Genomic DNA, 10,683 nt, shown 5'->3' with positions numbered 1-10,683 from the left:
TTAGGGGGTATGTATTCTGACACCCACGAGCCTTTGCAATCTTGGCTCGGTGGAGGAAAAAGGATTTAGCAAAATGAGGAAAAATGAGGTTCAACTTGAATGTCTCCAAAATGGTTCCAAACAAAAGATGTTTTTGCAAATGTGCGTCCAGAATAAAGTGAACAGATGGAAATATATGTTGGCAAAGATTTGTAGAGTATGCGTGCACATATGAGATATAACATTTGCAAATGTTAAAAAATTACAAGTTATTCAAAATGTTGTCAATATTCTTAATTTTAATTAATATACACAACTTCTAACTGCCCATTTTTACCACTTAAACGAAGTACAACAAGGCACAGAAAAAACAATGTAAGAATCACGTCGATTTGCAAACATGCCCATCTTGAAAGCGTCCTACTGAGCCAACATCTAGGACCGTCAGTCTCTCTGCTGCTTCAACAATGATTGTGAGCAAACGCAGTGTGGTAATCCTGAAATAACTTATCAGCTCACCTGTAAAGAAGAAGGAAAAAAGTTTGCAAGAAAATTAATAAAAGCTTAGTCTATCCAAAAATACCAAAAAAAAAAAAAAAAAAAGGTGAGTCACCGGCAAAAAGCAGTCCATAAAACGAAGGGTTTCAAGATTGCTGAACGTCGAGGGTCTCTTCACTGTCGGACAGCCTTCCCATTCTCAAGGACGTCAGATCTGCAGGAAATAACGAAAAATCAGCAGGTTAACAGTCACATCACACCAGTATTACTGATCCCTAGATCCGCTCTACCCACTTACATTGACCACTACTCCCCCAACCTGGTCAGAAGAATCATATATTATATATACACGTACGCACACACGAAAACATGCAAATATGCGCAAAATAAGCACATATGAGCAGATGCACGCAATGAAAATTTTAGCAGATGCAGCAGCTTACCTCGACGAGTTATGTCAGCTTGTGTGCAAGCGAAGCGAAATTCTTCTCAAAACGCGTCCAAACGTCAGGATCATCTCCACACGTAAGTTTGCAAAAAAAAGCGCACAAATCTCGGGTGGCTGCGTCTCCCCACGTAGCGCACAAATCTGCAAAAAAAGACAGGTTGCGTCAGGTGGCGTCGCGGAAATTTCAGGTGACGTACTCACCAGACGTAGCGCACAGCGAATTAATCTCAGGTAGGTACTCGCCAGACGTAGCGCACAGCGAATTAATCTCAGGTAGGTACTCGCCACACGTAGCGCACAGCGCATTAATCTCAGGTAGGTACTCGCCACACACAGCGCATTAATCTCAGGTAGGTACTCACCACACGTAGCAGCACAGCGCATTAATCTCAGGTAGGTACTCACCACACAGCGCATTAATCTCAGGTAGGTACTCACCACACGTAGCGCATTAATCTCAGGTAGGTACTCACCACACGTAGCGCACAGCGCATTAATCTCAGGTAGGTACTCACCACACACAGCGCATTAATCTCAGGTAGGTACTCACCACACGTAGCACACAGCGCATTAATCTCAGGTAGGTACTCAGCACACAGCGCATTAATCTCAGGTAGGTACTCAGCACACAGCGCATTAATCTCAGGTAGGTACTCAGCACACAGCGCATTAATCTCAGGTAGGTACTCAGCACACAGCGCATTAATCTCAGGTAGGTACTCAGCACACAGCGCATTAATCTCAGGTAGGTACTCAGCACACAGCGCATTAATCTCAGGTAGGTACTCAGCACACAGCGCATTAATCTCAGGTAGGTACTCAGCACACAGCGCATTAATCTCAGGTAGGTACTCAGCACACAGCGCATTAATCTCAGGTAGGTACTCAGCACACAGCGCATTAATCTCAGGTAGGTACTCAGCACACAGCGCATTAATCTCAGGTAGGTACTCAGCACACAGCGCATTAATCTCAGGTAGGTACTCAGCACACAGCGCATTAATCTCAGGTAGGTACTCAGCACACAGCGCATTAATCTCAGGTAGGTACTCAGCACACAGCGCATTAATCTCAGGTAGGTACTCAGCACACAGCGCATTAATCTCAGGTAGGTACTCAGCACACAGCGCATTAATCTCAGGTAGGTACTCAGCACACAGCGCATTAATCTCAGGTAGGTACTCAGCACACAGCGCATTAATCTCAGGTAGGTACTCAGCACACAGCGCATTAATCTCAGGTAGGTACTCACCACACAGCGCATTAATCTCAGGTAGGTACTCACCACACAGCGCATTAATCTCAGGTAGGTACTCAGCACACAGCGCATTAATCTCAGGTAGGTACTCAGCACACAGCGCATTAATCTCAGGTAGGTACTCAGCACACAGCGCATTAATCTCAGGTAGGTACTCAGCACACAGCGCATTAATCTCAGGTAGGTACTCAGCACACAGCGCATTAATCTCAGGTAGGTACTCAGCACACAGCGCATTAATCTCAGGTAGGTACTCAGCACACAGCGCATTAATCTCAGGTAGGTACTCAGCACACAGCGCATTAATCTCAGGTAGGTACTCAGCACACAGCGCATTAATCTCAGGTAGGTACTCACCACACAGCGCATTAATCTCAGGTAGGTACTCACCACACGTAGCGCAGAAATCTCAGGTAGGTACTCACCACACGTAGCGCAGAAATCTCAGGTAGGTACTCAGCACACAGCGCATTAATCTCAGGTAGGTACTCAGCACACAGCGCATTAATCTCAGGTAGGTACTCAGCACACAGCGCATTAATCTCAGGTAGGTACTCAGCACACAGCGCATTAATCTCAGGTAGGTAGTCACCACACAGCGCATTAATCTCAGGTAGGTACTCAGCACACAGCGCATTAATCTCAGGTAGGTACTCAGCACACAGCGCATTAATCTCAGGTAGGTACTCAGCACACAGCGCATTAATCTCAGGTAGGTACTCACCACACATAGCGGCACAGCGCCTAAATCATAGGTAGGTACTCACCACACAGCGCATTAATCTCAGGTAGGTACTCAGCACACAGCGCATTAATCTCAGGTAGGTAGTCACCACACAGCGCATTAATCTCAGGTAGGTAGTCACCACACAGCGCATTAATCTCAGGTAGGTACTCACCACACAGCGCATTAATCTCAGGTAGGTACTCACCACACAGCGCATTAATCTCAGGTAGGTACTCACCACACAGCGCACTAATCTCAGGTAGGTACTCAGCACACAGCGCATTAATCTCAGGTAGGTACTCAGCACACAGCGCATTAATCTCAGGTAGGTACTCAGCACACAGCGCATTAATCTCAGGTAGGTACTCACCACACAGCGCATTAATCTCAGGTAGGTACTCACCACACAGCGCACTAATCTCAGGTAGGTACTCACCACACAGCGCATTAATCTCAGGTAGGTACTCAGCACACAGCGCATTAATCTCAGGTAGGTACTCACCACACAGCGCATTAATCTCAGGTAGGTACTCACCACACAGCGCATTAATCTCAGGTAGGTACTCAGCACACAGCGCATTAATCTCAGGTAGGTACTCACCACACGTAGCAGCACAGCACATTAATCTCAGGTAGGTACTCACCACACAGCGCAGAAATCTTCCTCTCCCACGTTGAAAGTAGTATAAAAGGCTCCAACCATCAGCTTCCTCTGTAGGCTCGGAATTCGCGGGCAAATTCAAGTACCGGTGACGTCACCGGTCACGTGGGCGCGGGCACAGCTCTCATCGTGCACGGCAGCTGAACTGTACTGCTCGTGCACAATGGGAGGTCACATGGTGCCGATTCCAGCCACCTCATTGGCTGGAATCGGCAGCAGGAATAACCGCAGTGTAAACTACTAATATGCGCAGGGGGGACAGGGAAATAGTATCAGCCATTTTATGGAATGAGTGCTGCGCTACCTGGTGCAAGTGAATGTATTTAGCACATACAGTGCAGCATTCTCAGAAATACCATAAGCCACGCCTCTAAGTTGTCACAGACACGCCCACAGTGTATTTATGCCCCTCACTTCCAGCTCTGATGGGCTCCTGCTCTCCTGTAAGGATGGCCAGTATATTAGAGACCCCATCCAGTACTGCGTTGGGGTCCTTTGGTCTTCAGAACCGCAGCAATTCATCGTGGCGTAGAATATCGGCCCCCGCGGACCGGAAGCTTCCTGTAGTTTCCGCAGATTAGGTGGAGGTGCTGACATGTTCTGACCAGCTGACAGGAAGGGGTCATCGATTCATGCTGCTTGCACCAAATTCTGACTCCCATCAGCACGGGGCAACCAGGAGATGTTTTTCTGCTGCTCCAATTTTTGTGCTCTCCCCCCCCCCTCCCCCTTCTTCCCGGAGTCTCGCCTTCCTGTTTTTCTTAGGCCGGGCTCACACGGGCGTATGTTTACCGTGTATTCCGCGGGCACTGCACATCCGTGTGATACGTGGTAATTCATAGGCAATTAACTACTTCGCCTTCCGCAGCTCTGATCACTTTGGTGCGTCGGAATTGCGTCATACGAGAACGCAAAAAAAAACACAGCATGATCTGTTTTGCCGTATATATACGCGCCCAGTGTTCGTATAACATGGCGTACGGGCGGCGATACATGCGCAGTTGTTACGCAACAATCTGGGAAATATAAACAAAACAAACTGCTGGACTGCGCACGACGGCGTGTGAGATACACGGTAACATATGTGGCGACTCCACAGCGTAAAATGCAATGTGACCCACTCTGCGTTCTACGCTTACGGCCGTGTGAGCCTGGCCTTATACAGTAATGGCGCTGCGACTGCTCGTCTGTTGTTATAGCCATCCCTGCTAACGAAGGACACGTTGTGTGTCCGGATACATCAGTTGGACCCCAGCGGTGTGTTCTATAGACCGTGCAGCGCCTGTCCATCAGTGATTCCTGACATCCTCCTCCGACCCCTCTCGGTGACCAGTTGTTTCCGTTTACAGGATCCTCTCTCTCTGGGTGTTTTTCCCTGATCCCGCCGCTCTCCGTATACTTCCCACACTGTTGCAGGAGAACACCCTTCTCCCGCGCACGCGGTTGGCAGTGACATCCCGGCCACAACTAGTCTAGCACCGATGACCGGCCTCGTTGAAAGTCGCTCCGATCGCTGGATTTTCCCATCTAATGTGATTTACACTGAGACTGATCCATGGAAAACTTGTCATGTGATTTTATGTCGCACTCCGGGGTAACGGGGAGAATTACCATAAAGGGAAGCGCCAATCATGAGGGTCGGGGTCTAATAAGGGGTCATTCAGTGTTATATCAAATGCAGTGTAAATAATCAGCGGTATCAGTAGTCAGCGATGCCCTTAGGCTGGGGTCACATGGGATGGATTTACAGTGGAATTCTCGTAGATTGGCCGCACCGAAAATCCGTGAGAATTGCACTGGAAAACCACAGCTGCAGCTTCGCCGCTTGCATTTCCGCTGCGGCCATCTTTCTCAATAGACAGGCGAAGGGCCGCTGCGGAAAAAAAAAGAATTAACATTCCGTGTCTTTAATTTCCGTGCCGCATGGCCGTTTTCACACGGTTTGGCTGCAGCGTGTGGATAAGATTTTTGCAACATCTTGTCCACTTTGCTAGCTCATCCCGGGATTAGGAGCCGCGGGCAGAATATCCGTGCAGACATCCGCACGGAAATTCCACAGCAAATCCGTCCCGTGTGAACCCAGCATTAAGGAAACAAGGCCGTTCTGTAGGAGGGATCAGGACACGCCTCGCACACAGTCTAGAGCCCCCTAGTGGTCCCATGAGGAAAAGGCTGGGCGCAGGTCTATCTTCTGGTGGAGCCCGAGAAGGATGTAGGACCCGGTATGGAGGTCCGGACCTTTCAGCTATAATTGAGACATTAAAATGCGGCCACATTACGGCCGTCTGTATGGGGGCTCATAATCCTACAAACACGGAAACTGCGCGGTTGTTCATGTAGTGTGGGGGGATTGGGCAGTGGATGCCAGGCAGCTGGGGCACAGCCAGTAAGAAAATCGCTCCAGTCGTCTCTCCTTCCCTCCACAGCACTCTATATACAGAGTAACGGCGCGGCGCTCTCTCTATTACAGCTGGAGTGACCCGAATTTCCACATCTTATATATAAAAAACGCAAAATCCACAGTTCTGGTCCAAATTTTGCATTAAGCTTCAGCACTGAATTCAGCGGGGCAGAGGGAACGCAAAATACTAGCGGGCCCATTCACAGAAAAGGGGCCTGAAAGTCATTATATATATTTATATAGAGAAATTATAACAGTATCGCAGCATTATCTTCTTCTTCTTCAGACTAGGTGGAGCTAGAACTCCTGATCTAGGGTCATTATACCGTCCGCCATCACAGCTAATCCTGGCATGGGCCCTCAGGCAGTGTATTGGTTCTGAGGGCATTGAGTGGTAGGGATGCCATTTATACCCGGCTCCCCCCTCCTATGGCATTAGACCTTTTGGTTCCTGATGACTTGTAGGTCCAACTGAAACGCGTCGAACCACCTTGTACCTCCTCATTAATTTGCACGATCAGATCCCTTTTTGGACCCTTTTCACCATGCTTTCAACTCTTAGAGTTCTTCTTATCTTCTGCTCTGACTCGAGAAATCTGCTGTTCGGCCCTTCCCGCAGGGTTAATCCATCAAAAGGGCCATACCAGCGTTAGTCATAGTTCTAGGTTCTTCCTGGACTCTGACAATACCTGATACAGTCCCACGCCATATTAGAGGTTGAATTTAGGCGCAGGAGTGAAAAATTAGGCATCCAGGACCGCATCCTGGGGGTCTCTGCTTGTTTTGGCTGGCGGGATACGCCCACGGATTTACGCCGCGGGAGTACCGCAATTGAAAACAAAAAAGTCCCTGCGAGTGAATTAATGCTATATTAATGGAGACCTTCTGCAGCGTAAGACTGGCTGCACACAGCCGTGACGGGCTCCGCCGCGGAATTCCGCCGCGGAGCCCGTCACGCCGCCCCCCAGAGACCCCAAACTTACCTGTGGATCCGGCGTCCTCGCTCCTGCATGACGCTTTGGCGTGACGTGCCGCAGCGTCATGTGACACGCCAGCCACGTCACATGACACGACCACCGCGTCACATGACACGGACGGCCGCGTCATATGACGCGCCGGCCACGTCATATGACGCGGCGGCGGTAGACGGGGAAGCGGTTTTACGCTATCTTCTGCTGTGCTACAGCGGAACATAGCGTGAACGGACGGCTTCCATTGACTGCAATGGAAGCCGTCCGCGCGTACACCCGTGGCAAATAGAGCATGCCGCGGGTGAGGACGGGCGATTTCACGGTGCGGAATTCCACGGTAGAATTCCATACCGTGATCACTGAGCTATTAGGTTCAATAGAACCTAATAGCAGCGGGCAATGCAGCGGATTTCTGCCGCGTATTACGCGGCGGAAATCCGTCTGTGGTAGGGAGGCCTTAATCCGCAGCAAATAGAACATGCCGCAATTTATTTCCTGCTGCAGAAATCCGCAATAGAATTCCATATGTGAGCATTGGCAGGCAGAACCTAATAGCTGCGGAATTCATGCGTAGATTTCCGCCGCGGGAAACACAGTAGAAATTCGTCCTTGGGTATTCACCCTTAAGAGGTGCATGACTAAGGGCTCATGTCCACGGACAGAGCGGGATATGCCCGCAGTTTTACGCCGTGGGAATCCTGCGGGGAAAAATGAAAAAGTCCCCACTGGCGATCGCAAAAAAAACGCGCTTTTTAACCGTATTTTTCTCTGGTCTCTATTAATATTATATTAATGGAGACCTCCCGCCAGAGAAAAACGCGGTAAAATAGAACATGCTGCGATTTTTTTTCCCGCAACGTAAATCCACGGTAGAATCCTGCATGTGAGGACTCAGCTATTTGGTTCAATAGAATCTAATAGCTGCGTTATTACGCCGCAGGAAACGCGACATAAATCTGTCCGTGGGCATTAGCCCTAACACTTCTATCTTTCTGGATTCCTTTATTTTTTCTGGACATTCTTCTATAACAGTGCGGCGCTCGGCTCATACTCGTATATTCTAGGACTGCTATTCGTATAATCAGCGTGCGTCGCAGCCGTATATCACCTGGTTGTCTACTACCGTAATACAATTTGCTCTGATTATCACAGTTAGCGCTCCTTCACACTGGCGATCGCAATATCACCGCAAGAAAATCACGGCAAGTGGCCCTTGAATTAAAAAAGCCACGTTACGACCGCCAGCTCTCTCCGCTTTTGCGTCTTCACATCGCGGGCTCAGCTCTGAGTGAAACTTCAAAGTGTATTTACTCTGTAACACTGCAGCGTTCTAGAATAAACCACGGGGAGGACCAAGCGTCCCTGCGTAGAGCTCATGTTGCCTATGGTTTCAGCAGCATGAACCGGATGACAGCATCCCTTTAAGTAGGCCCAAACAGGAAACAAGATGGTTTCCAAAAGAGGCAACATCAGCCATCTTGTTTAAAAGCAAGTTAAGGGAAGGACAGCAGCCTCCAGTGGCAAGGAGTAAAATTGCAGCGTAACACAAGTGCAAAACAGTGGCCACTAGTGGTTGATTCCTGGTAACACAACAGAATCCTGACACATGGACTTACATTATCCTGTGGGATGTTCTGGTCTACCGTAGGCTGGCTTCACACGGGCGAGAAAATCGCACGATTTTCACCTGCTGCGATAGTCAGTAAAAAAAAGCAGAATATGAAACCAATGATTTACAATAGTTTCATTGCCATCTGCGATGCTGAGGGGATAAAAAATCGTGGCACGCTTTATTCTTCTGCGATGTGCGATTTTTTCCCCCATGTATTCCTATGGAAGCTTCGTTTTATAGTGTTTGTAGCGTTGCGATGCGATTTTAACATTACAAAGTCCCATAGACGTATGCGATAAAAAATCACGCAGATCTGTTGCACGATTTTATCGCGGATGGCAGCGATGCGATGCAAGATTATTCTCCAAAAAAAGCATCGCTGACGCCCACAAAGAGGAGCCAGCCTACGAATTCATTGTAGCTTCAGTGGTTGCATGGTGTGCGGACCTGGAGGAGCAGAGCAGCCTCAAACAAGGAGGCCCCGTCCACCAGGCTTCACACCTGGATGAGGTCTTGGTGTTGGTGTGGGGGGGGGGGGGTTCTTTTTCCTCCAAACATAATTTTCTGCTTCCACATTTGTCTCATCCGTCCAAAGAAGCATTATGGAACATCCCAGTGGTCTTCAGACAAGCAGCAATGCTACTTTTGGACGGCGGCGCTTCCTTCGTGGTGTCCTTTCATGACCACCATTCTTGGTCAGTGTTCTAATAGTGGACACATGAGCAGAGGGGTTTGTAGAGACTTCTATAGGTCTTTTGCTGTTACCCTTGTGTTCTTTCTTACCTCTGCCAGGATTGCCAGTTGTGCTCTAACAGGATGCCCACCCACAGCTCTGACCCCTGCCCAGAGTCTGACAGCCTGACGGTCATTCATGCCACTGACGAAGGATTGCAGCTCTTTCCTCCAACACTAGGTAGCAGGAGGAGAGGGTCGGTGACATGCTTGGTCAGGTATGTGCGTGCCTACTGGCTGAGTGAGAACAGGTGAAGACCTGACGGACACAGGCTTTTGTATGCTTAGGTAGGTCCCCTTCCCTTCCCTGGCCTGAGCCCCCATAGAGTTGTAATAAATGGCAAGGATGAATAGAATCAGCATGCCACCTTCTTTTTTTCCAGGCTCGGCTGCCACCCTCTGCTGGTGGAATGGTTAGTGCAGTATATATGTATGCTTACACGTATGTGTAAAAGTATGTCTATGTATTTAAAGTATGTGAAATGTATGCAAAAGTATGGCTATGTGTGTTCATGTATGTCTAAAAGCGAATTGGTATGTACAGTATGGAAAACTGTGCCCATATGCGAGTACGTGTAAAAACACATCTATGGATAGAGCCACGTAAGGCAGCTGCACTAAGGATAGTCCGCAGCAGAAATTCTGCAAGAAATCAACTGAAAATTTGACACGTTTATGCCTTGTGTGGGCAAGTGTGCATATGTAAAACTGTTTGTGTATATATATATATATATATATATATATATATATATATATATAAAGCTGAAAGCACTGACTGACTCACTCACTCACTCACTCACTCACTCACTCACTGACTGACTCGCCAAAAGTTCTCCAACTTCCCGATATCGTAGAAACATGAATTTTGGCACGAGCATAGATTATCTCCAAAATAGGAAAAGTAATTGTGTCCCAACTCGATTATTCAATTCTAGCGCAAAAGAATTGGCGTCGAAATTTAACGTACATAATCTAAATCTCTCACTTCCCAATGTCATAGAAACTTAAAACTTGGCACGAGCATTGAATATGTCATAAATTGGAAAAGCTAATGGGTCCCAACTCGATTATTCAATTCTATGCGCAAAAGAATTAGCGTCAAAATTTTACGTACGGAATGTATTTTTCTCACTTTCCAATGTCATAGAAACGTGAAATTTGGCACGAGCATTGATTATGTCATAAATAGAAAAAGCTAATGGGTCCCAACTCCATTATTCAATTCTATGCGCAAAAGAATTAGCGTCCAAATTTTACATACGAAATGTAATTTTCTCACATAGAAACTTTAAATTTGGCACGAGCATTGATTATGTCATAAACAGGTAAAGTTAATGGGTCCCAACTCGATTATTCAATTGTAAGCGCCAAAGAATTAGCGTGCAAATTTTACGTA

The 10,683-nt window shown here is 47.8% G+C and overlaps 1 long non-coding RNA gene across 1 annotated transcript; it reads right to left on the bottom strand.

Annotated features, from left to right (window-relative positions):
• Nucleotides 1–258: 258 nt before the first annotated feature.
• Nucleotides 259–3,823, bottom strand: LOC136581817 (uncharacterized). Its single transcript, XR_010787085.1, has 4 exons — nt 3,555–3,823; nt 921–1,066; nt 593–691; nt 259–498 (listed from the first exon to the last, which is right to left on the bottom strand). It is a non-coding gene; the product is annotated as an uncharacterized lncRNA (long non-coding RNA).
• Between the last annotated feature and the right edge of the window lie 6,860 nt (nt 3,824–10,683).

The sequence above is a fragment of the Eleutherodactylus coqui genome, chromosome 11 (assembly GCF_035609145.1).
Source record: "Eleutherodactylus coqui strain aEleCoq1 chromosome 11, aEleCoq1.hap1, whole genome shotgun sequence".
Taxonomy (NCBI): Eukaryota; Metazoa; Chordata; class Amphibia; order Anura; family Eleutherodactylidae; genus Eleutherodactylus; species Eleutherodactylus coqui.
The sequence above is the reverse complement of the archived record's forward strand: the minus strand, read 5'-3'. Positions and strand labels throughout refer to the sequence as shown.